The following is an 11,092-nucleotide window of genomic DNA, read 5'->3' as shown; positions in this document are numbered from 1 at the left end:
GATTAGCAGGCCTGCTAGAATGCAAACTCATGTGTCTATATGTCTTGGAGACATAGTTGGCGATATCATGCTGTCAGCAGACATTTTCTCAGCATGGTCCGAACTAGACACAGAACTGCATAGTGACCAAGGCTCAGTTTTTTTTTTGGAATGACAGACACGTGACCACAGGAGGTGTTACATTTCTAGATAGGGGGTTTCCCACAACAGCCAACTGGCAACCAAGCCTATTTACCATCCAAAAAAGCCAAGCACCAACAAAGCGACGTTTGTGGGCAAGAAACATAACCAACAGCCTTCGTTTACATCTCACTGGGGTAAGCAAGCAGGCACCTTCCTTCTTCAATGTTTTATTGAACACACGATTGGCACAATGTATTCACTTGTCGACTTTTGGAAGGTGCGCGCTATGTAGGGATGTAACGATTACCGATAATGGTAAACCCCGATAAAAATGTTGACGATAACAATTACCTTTTTCTTTTGAAATATCATAATTATCACGGCTGATTACCGCGGTGTTGAAACCGTGTGTTTAATCCTTCCCAGCTTCATCCGAGCCTGCTTTTGACATACAGTAGGCCTGGTACAATGAAACAAAACTGGTACCCTACTGATTCTGTTGTCTTTTGATGGTTTTAACTGCGATTCGGATTAGGCTTCACCTGATTTTAAAAGGTGGGACATTTTCACCGCAAAACGTCCACTGTATCATTTAGCCACTTTGCGTCTTATGTTCGCGTCCACATTAAATCCATTCCACTCACGTTAACAGGAGAATACCGTAGCCTAACGTTTTATTTCAACACTTACTTTGGTCTCACTCATTGGGCCCAAATAACAGAAATAGCAAACTCCAAGTCATGGTAGGGTAAGTTAAGCTATAAGCACATAGCCAATTAAACATGAAAAAGTGAACGGGACACTTTTTGAAAATATTTCAGCTTGTGTAGGCCTATCAGTGCTTTCTGAACATATTGAATACACTTTTAAAAAAACTGTGATAATACCGACAACCGTGAGGTTAAATTTTCATACCATTGCATCCCTAGCGTTATGTTTAGACAACTGCCATATTGGTGTTACGAACTAACCCCATGCATTTCTACGGAGGATGTTTTGAGTGCTGTGTCTCCTTATTAACGGTCTCTGTTTCAACATCGTGTCTGGCGTCCCAGACCCACTTCCCTCCGCTCCTGCATGTCATACGTCAAGCAGACATGAAGTGTGACGCGTGACGTGGGTGCTAATAGATTATCAACAGATTGTGGAGTATTGCAATCTGCAGTATGTGTTGCCATGCTGCCATGTTAATGTGGTTGTGGAGATGGCAACACTGGTGTGGTGATAAGAGAACTCTCTCTCTCTCTCTACAACACACACACACACACACTCTCACACACACACACACACACACACACTCTCACACACACACACACACACACACACACACTCACACACTCACACACTCACACACACACACACACACACTCACACACTCACACACACAACACCTCCACTGTGGCGATACCATCTTCACACAGCAGGCATTTTTATTCTCCTGGTGTATGTGTGTGTGTGTGCATGTGTGTGTGTGTGTGTGTGTGTGTGTGTGTATGTGCATGTGTGTGTGTGTGTGTGTGTGCCAGGGCTGTAGTGCTGCCCCCTAGGGTACTTGGCTGCCCTGTATTTGCATGTATTGCTTTATAATAGCCCTGCTGCTGCCTGGTGATCCACACACACACACACACACACACACACACACACACACACACACACACACACACACACGTACACATCTGCCTGGACGAGGAAGAGAAACACCCTTCACACACTGTCACAGCATCACAGCGCTACAGAGGGAAACAGACCAGCAGCTGTCCAGTAGAGGAGTATCCCATCAACCTCGCTAATGGCCAAACCTGCCTTATTCCGATAAGTCTCGCTAATTTTAGAGAGAGTTCCGTTCCATTAGTATGGTTTACGTGAATCCCAGCTTGGTAACAATGGGGATTTATGCCACAGAACTAGCCTGGTCCGTAGCAGGTTAACTTTCAAGCTTAATCAAGCTATGATGCAAAACAAAAAAAACGTCAGCTGGAAAGTCCCAAAAGACGGTTTGACCTACAACTTCAAAAATAGAAGTCAAGCCTTTTTTTTCGACAGTGTCATGTATTTACATATTCACTAGTTCCGAAGAAGTTATGAACATAATAAAACTAGTGTGGTTCTAGGAATCCTGCTACTCAGCCTCATGTGCGTTCTGTGATGGCGTAACGTGCAGCATGACGGCATAGGAAAGGAATCATGCTCGTGCATGTTCTCAGGTTCGCTTCCCACACAAAGCATTTACATAGCTTATCACCTTGACAATGGCATTTTTAGTTATACTCTTTAATGAAAGACATGTCCCACTATTGTTAAAGGGTTATGCGCATTTGGTAGCCTGTTCAGTGACAGTAAATAGGCTATGCCAGTAGGCTACATTAAATCTGATGCAAGCCAAATATATAATTCTGTAGCCTTTATAGCCTAGGTTACTAATAATTAAAACCGTTTCATGTGTTGATGATTGTTCATGAATGTCAAATCAATTGTGTGCTACACAGATCAAATATTAAATGACAAATTGAAGCCATTGCATTTCAGATAATTATATTTCACAACAAACACTTTGGCAGAACTATGAGACTTATGGTAGACAATAGTCCATATTAAGTTCATACCGATTTTATTTATGACCACCTACACCTAGACAATAATTTTGAGTGAACCATTTTAATCTAAAAACGTAGGCTATAGCTTATAATTTTGAATAGCCTATGCCAAAGTTCTTTTGAGGTTATGCTATTCATTCATTCATTCGTTTTTTTAAGAGTGAAGACAATCAAGTCAAGTCAAGTCAAGGCAACTATCTAACCTTTTTTCTCTCAATGTTCAATTTGATGACTTTCGATGAAAATCCTGTAGATGGCGCTTGTGAAATCGAACAGAAATCCTCTAGTATTGCCTTCATTTTACGACATCCTCTTTTCCTCAATCTACTGTTTTGGTCTACTTTTCTACCTCGTGCATGAGCAGACATGAAGCTGACCTAAACCTCGCTTGAATAAACGAGGCCAAGATGCAGCTAACTAGCTTCAGCCCCAAGTGAAGGTCCACGCTAGTTTAAGCCAGGCTATTTCTGTTAAGCGGCGCCTTCACTAGCGAGGTTGATGGAGTACCCCTCTGGAATCTGGAGAAATCCAAAGAAAACAATTATAACAACAACATTGTTTTGTTTAGCATTTAGCATACTTTCTTTGGCAGATAAGGAAATACCATGTTGGTTTACTCAGAAATAAACATGATTTTTTAGGTTAGCGCATTAACACACTCTCGCAGGCAGATGTGGCAATGTCATGTTTATTTACTCACAAATAAACATATTATTTGTGGTTTGGCAATCTTAACATACTCTTTCAGGCAGGTAAGGCAATGTCATGTTTATTTACTCACAAATAAACATATTGTTTCTGGATTGGCAATCTTAACATACTCTTTCAGGCAGGTAAGGCAATGCCATGTTTATTTAGTCACAAATAAACATATTGTTTGTGGTTTGGCAATCTTAACATACTCTTTCAGGCAGGTAAGGCAATGTCATGTATGCGTACTTGCTTGTAAACATATGTTTTTTAGTTTAAAAGTGCAGTCAGTGAGTACGCATGAAGCCAAATTTGTTTATGTTTATATTTAAATTTCTTAGCAGATGCGTTTGTCCAAAACAACGTACATCATATTCAGTATTCCCAGGGAAACTCCTCACAGGGTTTTGGTGTTGGTATGGGGACAGGCTGCCCCACTCTCTCAGTTTTGGGGGATGGCCAGCTAGTGGATCGTGAGATGTTTGCTGAATGTGACCAAAAAAAAAATTAATATGAATGTTATGGGCGTTAAATAGCTTACAATCACCGTCTGATCATACTAGCCAATCACCGTCTGATCATCATACTGGCCAATCACTGTCTGATCATACTCTCTCTCTGATCATACTAGCCAATCACTGTCTGATCATACTGGCCAATCACTGTCTGATCATACTAGCCAATCACTGCCTGATCATACTAGCCAATCACTGGCTGATCTACTCTCTCTGATCATACTGGCCAATCACTGTCTGATCATACTCTCTCTCTGATCATACTAGCCAATCACTGGCTGATCTACTCTCTCTCTGATCATACTAGCCAATCACTGTCTGATCATACTCTCTCTCTGATCATACTAGCCAATCACCGTCTGATCATACTAGCCAATCACCGTCTGATCATACTGGCCAATCACTGTCTGATCATACTCTCTCTCTGATCATACTAGCCAATCACTGGCTGATCTACTCTCTCTGATCATACTGGCCAATCACTGGCTGATCCACTCTCTCTGATCATACTGGCCAATCACTGGCTGATCTACTCTTTCTGATCATACTGGCCAATCACTGGCTGATCCACTCTCTCTGATCATACTAGCCAATCATTGGCTGATGTACGATCATAATGGCTGATCTACTCTCTCTGATCATACTGGCCAATCACTGTCTGATCATACTCTCTCTCTGATCATACTAGCCAATCACTGGCTGATCTACTCTCTCTCTGATCATACTAGCCAATCACTGTCTGATCATACTCTCTCTCTGATCATACTAGCCAATCACCGTCTGATCATACTAGCCAATCACCGTCTGATCATACTGGCCAATCACTGTCTGATCATACTCTCTCTCTGATCATACTAGCCAATCACTGGCTGATCTACTCTCTCTGATCATACTGGCCAATCACTGGCTGATCCACTCTCTCTGATCATACTGGCCAATCACTGGCTGATCTACTCTTTCTGATCATACTGGCCAATCACTGGCTGATCCACTCTCTCTGATCATACTAGCCAATCATTGGCTGATGTACGATCATAATGGCTGATCTACTCTCTTTGATCATACTGGCCAATCACTGGCTGATCTACTCTCTCTCTCTCTGATCATATTGGCCAATCACTGGCTGATCTACTCTCTCTCTCTCTGATCATACTGGCCAATCACTGGCTGATCTACTCTCTCTGATCATACTGGCTAATCACTGGCTGATCTACTCTCTCTCTGATCTCTGATCTCTCAGGCATATAATGCATCATCATGTTTGCTTACTCTTGGTGATCTGAAACGCATGGTCAGTGGCGAAAAGCTTAAATACATTTAGGGGTGTGTCCAGTCCACGTTCAGGGTTATTTTGTTATCAAACTTGGGGCACATTGCTCAAAAGTGTTGTTCTTCTGTTTCTTAATCAGTCATGGGTGTGTTTTGGGCATACCATCTTTTAAACCAATGAAAGTGACATCTGTCATTCCCTTTAACAGCAAGCAGCGCATCGGTAGTTTGCCAGGCAGCGACACATTTGAAGGAATCTGCTTGCCTGCGAGACTGTGTATGGAACACAGGGTTTTCACTAAACCTTGCTTTACTGAAACCTTTTTGTGACTACATGCATTCTGCACTCGCCTTTTATTTGAACTCACAGTCAAAGTGAAACTAACTTCACCGTGGACTCATAGTCAACGGCAAAACAGTTCTACACAGTTATTTACTTTCACTTTTGACTGACAAGGGGTTACAATCAGAAATGTAGCCTGACCTAGCCGGACTCCAGTCTATTCAGAATTTAAATCTGGTACTGCATCATTGGGATGTGGTTATGGGTCGTGTTTCAACTGAAACAGGGGGAAAATGCCTCTGCACGGAATTGGATAACCCTAAACCAGTCAGAGCAACAAAATATGTGGATCCTGTAAGAACAACAGCCAAAACATCCCTCTTCGCGACAAATGAAATGCCTAACTCACTGTTTTTGTTTTTTTCAAGTTTTTTTTCAAGTTATTGCGCTGTCAATATCTTTTGCAACACATGATGGCGAAATCTAAATGTCTAGCAAAAGCCTTTCTGTTGCAAACAAAATCAACCAGTGCATACTCAGGTGTCATGAATGACTAGGCACTGTTGCCTAGTCCCGCCCAGACGATTTGATTGGTGCGCACAGTTCTCATACGGTGTAGAGGTTTCTCAATGGAACAAGTCCACACAGAATTTCCAAACCTCAACTTTTGTGGGCGGGGATTAAATTCGGCTGGCTTCCAGGCTACTGAGAGGGCATCAGCAGACGTCACGCCTCAGACCCTCCGACACTCTGACGGATTCCGTGTGCTGTTTACTCTCAGAGAGTAAAGTGGAAAAAGATAGACTTGGCCCAGTTGCATGTCGGATGTGTAATAAATTAGCTCTCTCTCTTCTCTTCTACTCTGTCTTCTCTCCTATGCTCTCTCTCTCTCTCTCTCTCTCCTATGCTCTCTCTCTGTCTCTCTCTCTCTTCTCTCCTATGCTCTCTCTCTCCTATGCTCTCTCTCTCTCTCTCTCTTCTCTTCTACTCTGTCTTCTCTCCTATGCTCTCTCTCTCTCTGTCTCTCTCTCTCTTCTCTCCTATGCTCTCTCTCTGTCTCTCTCTCTCTCTCTCTCTCCTATGCTCTCTCTCTCTCTCTCTCTCTCCTATGCTCTCTCTGTCTCTCTCTCTCTTCTCTCCTATGCTCTCTCTCTCTCTCTCTCTCTCTGTCTTCTGTCCTATGCTCTCTCTGTCTCTCTCTCTCTCTCCTATGCTCTCTCTGTCTCTCTCTCTCTTCGGTCCTAAGCTCTCTCTCTGTCTTCTGTCCTATGCTCTCTCTCTCTCTCTTCTGTCCTAAGCTCTCTCTCTGTCTTCTGTCCTATGCCCTCTCTCTCTCTCTCCTCTCTCCTATGCTCTCTCTCCTCTCCTATGCTGTCTCTCCTCTCTGTCTTGTTGAATACAAGTTGCTGTATTCGCATGACTGTTTGGATGCAGTATTGCCAAAGCTGAGTAATGCAAAATGCTGAAACCACTAAAGGATTTTTTTTTTATCTCTCACTTTCCTTTGCATGTTGTTCTGTCTCACTCACTACGTCTTTCAGTTCTTCCTCTTTCTCTCTCTCTCTCTTTCTCTCTCTCTCTCTCTCTCTCAATTCAATTCAAGGTTGCTTTATTAGCATGACTGTAAGTAAGTACAGTGTTGCTAAAGCACAATTACAACAGCATAACAATTAGAACATTGACAGCATTACAGGAAACAGTAACATGAAAAATTGTGTGTATACCCTCACTTTCTCTCTCTTTTTACACACACACACACACACACACACACACACACACACACACACACACACACACGGGCAGCATACACATTATAATACATTGGATTAATTACAGACATTAGGTCGGGCATTGTGGCAAAGTGTCCGACTCACTGTCCCTCATGTCATGGCAAGCTGTAACGTATTTTGCAGCCAGCGGAGCAGTCAGTCCTTCTCCTAGCAGGTGGGCCAATTTATCACAGTCTTTAAGGGAGCTAAAATTTGGAATTTTATTTGAGAATTGTAAAAAATATGTTCAAACTTTGGACAGTATCTCCTAACCCCTTGTTACTTTCACACACATAGACACGCACACACACACACACACACACACACACACGCATGCTGACTTCCGTTGTTTGTTCTTAGTTGGCGTTTACACATCTGGTCGAAGGCTCACAAGGGGAGCCGACGCAGGGAGAGCGGCTAACACTAAAGCAGGAAACATCTGCCCTAAACAAGCCCAACACTGAACACACACACGGCAGAATCCAGAAATACACACACACACACACACACGCACACGCACACACACATGCACACACACAGGCACACACACACACAGTTTCAAAGACCTTGCAGGTGAGAAAAATAGCTTGTGGTCGGACAATTATAGCTTTCTGAGGTCTACAGGTCACACTTGTAACGCGCGTGTGTTCGTGTGTGTGTGCAGTATGTGTGTAGTGTGTGTGTGTGTGTAGTATGTGTGTAGTGCGTAGTGTGTGTGTGTGTGTGCTGTGTTTATGTGTGTGTGTGTGTAGTATGTGTTTAGTCAGTTGTGTGTGTGTGTGTTTGTGTGGTGAGCTGCTGACTGTAATAGCAGAAAGGCAAGACTCATTGAGTGTCACTTTCACTGTGTTTATTTCCTCTTTTGTGTATTAGACTGTTGCTCTTAAATCTATTTATGGAGAAGGCCGCCATGGTCAATGTTCCTCCGTCTTGTCCTCCTCATCGGTCTCTCCTCTCTCTCTCTCTCTTCTTCTCTCTGTTATACTCTCTGTGCACTCTCTCCTCCCTCTGTCTTTCACTTTGTCTTTCTGTCATCCACTTTCTCCTCCCTCTTTCACTCTCCTATGCTCTTTCTTTCTCTCACTCTCTTTCTCTCACTCTCTTTCTCTCTCTCCATCTGCTTCTGACTTGCATGCTCTCTCTTTCACTCTTCTTCTCTCTATCTGCCTTTCTTTCTCTCCCTCCCTCTGTCTCTCTCTTTCTCTCTCCCTCCTTCTTTTTCTCTCTCTTCTTCTCTCTCCCCACCTGCCTCTCTCTTTCTCTCACCCTCTCTCCCTCCCCACTGGTTAGCGCTTCGGACTTGTAACCGGAGGGTTGCCGGTTCGAGCCCCGACCAGCAGGCACGGCTGAAGTGCCCTTGAGCAAGGCACCTAACCCCTCACTGCTCCCCGAGCGCCGCTGTTGATGCAGGCAGCTCACTGTGCCGGGATTAGTGTGTGCTTCACCTCACTGTGTGTTCACCGTGTGCTGTGTGTGTTTCACTAATTGACGGATTGGGATAAATGCAGAGTAAATGCAGAGTAGGGCTGAAACGATTCATCGAGTTACTCGAATAACTCGATTACAAAAATTACTCGAGGCAAAAACCCTGCCTCGAAGCCTCGTTAAATTCCTATGACGCGCACTATACGCGCAGGGATCTGATTGTTCCACACGGACCGTTGTTCAGGAAGCACACCACTAGCGCGTGAATCGTGATACATTCTGAATTTAGCTGGCGCGATGGCGGAGTCAAGATATTGCAATTGCAAGACAGTATGCCTAAAAAAGAACCCCTCACATGCATGCACCCTCATCTTTCCTCACGCACCGCACGCGTGCACACACACACACACACACAGGTTGCTAGGTTACCATAGCAAATAGACTCTCCCAGAAATGATTTTTTAGTAGCCTAATGGTAAAATTATTTGTTAGTAGCCTAAAGGTAAATGCTGCAGGTGTAGAAATCTACATAAAACAGATATTTATGTTGATGTCAGGTCTAGATTACAGCATGAAACTTGTTGTAGGCCTAGGCTACATATTAATACATTAAATTGCTTTCCCTCTTCTCCCAGCACTTCACAACATAGTATGGACAGCTTTGTTCGCCCAGCTAAGTCATGCACAAGAGGCTGCAATTTTACAGAGAGCATTTTGAACATTATTTAATTGATGGCACTGGCACTTAAAAACACTAAATGGGTAAATTGCAATAAATTGGCTTAGTTTTGTAGCCTAATCTTGGAGTTAGAATAAATACCTCTGTGCCAATTGCTTGATCATTTTACAGCCATGTCATTTTCGTTATGCTTTATGTGTTTTGGTTGTTTAAAAATGCAACAAAAAAAAAAAATCTGATTAATCGATCGATAAAGTGCTAGATTAATCGATTACAAAAAGAATCGATAGCTGCAGCCCTAATGCAGAGACTAAATTTTCCTCACGGGATCAAAAGAGTATATATACTTACAATATACTTATACTATACTCTCTCAATTCAATTAAAATGTGCTTTTATTAGCATGACTGTTTGAATACAGTAAAGAATAATAAAATATAATATGGTGAAATGCAGTAACATGATTGTGTGCAGTAGTGTGAATACATCTTCACCCCCCCTCTCTCTATCTATCTTCCTCTCTCTCTCTTTTCCTCTCTCTCTGTCTATCTTCCTCTCTCTCCCTCTCTTTCCCTCTCTCTTCCTCGCCCTCTTTCTCTCTCTCCATCTCTTTCTCTGTTTCTCTCTCCATCTCTCCACTGGTGTTAATCTGGGTAAGCAGTTTCCTCCTCTGCCTGACAATGCTATACTACTATGGGGACAGGAAGGACACACACACACACACACACACACACACACACACACACACACACCGTGCCCCTATCAGCCCAGGGCAAGAGAGACATGGCATCCCCTTGTCCACCCCCACATACATACACACAGAGTGAGAGAGAGAGAGAGAGAGAGAGAGAGAGAGAGAGCTCATAAATATACAGACGCAGATATTCAACACTGATACCCTCAAAACACACACGGAAAAAAAGACATTTTATTAAATAACATTTAAATTATTTGGAACACTAGAGGATCAGAATATTTTAAAACCTGTATAAACTAGACTGATTTGAACACTGAATATACATATACACATATAGTAGCCTATATAATTATATTATATTATATTATATTATATTAATATATTATATTAATATGATATTCATATATAAACTACTGATATAAAACGAGAATATACTGAATTTCTGATATGCATGACAGCACACATTATGCAGATAGCCTAGCCTAATGTTTTACAGCTCTGTCTCTCTCTGTCTCTTGCTGCTTAAGCTGTCAGCTCTGGTGGAAATATTGTAAACAAAGTAGCATAGTTGGCTAGTTTATCATAGTCTACTGGTTGGACTGTTCAGTTTCCCCATGTGTGTTTTTTTAAGTTCCAAGGTAATAGGCCTACTTTTTCTCCTTGGGACAGGCCCTTTCGAGTCTTGGAAAACATCGGTATTGAGATGATCAGTCAAATGTGTGCAGCGTGCTAATGATGCTAACCTGATTTACGTAATAACAATTAGAGATACAGCAGGCAAAGGGAGGGTGGTTAAGGTACTTCTATACTGTTTGGTAAAGTTGCATGCATATCTCTACAATGAAAGCTACAAGGGCTGTGAAATTAAGATTTATATATGATTTCTGAACAACAGTTCTATGAGTGTGCTGCTCAGATGGACGCCTAAGCTGCAAAGTGCTGCTGGATTCACTGAAACGGGTGTGTGTCGCGATTCTACATTCACACAGTCTGAAACGGGTGTGTTTCGCGATTCTGCATTCACACAGTGGACATGAGTGTCCCGATT

The sequence above is a fragment of the Alosa sapidissima genome, chromosome 10, assembly GCF_018492685.1.
Source record: "Alosa sapidissima isolate fAloSap1 chromosome 10, fAloSap1.pri, whole genome shotgun sequence".
Lineage (NCBI taxonomy): Eukaryota > Metazoa > Chordata > Actinopteri > Clupeiformes > Clupeidae > Alosa > Alosa sapidissima.
Note: the sequence above shows the minus strand (reverse complement) of the source record.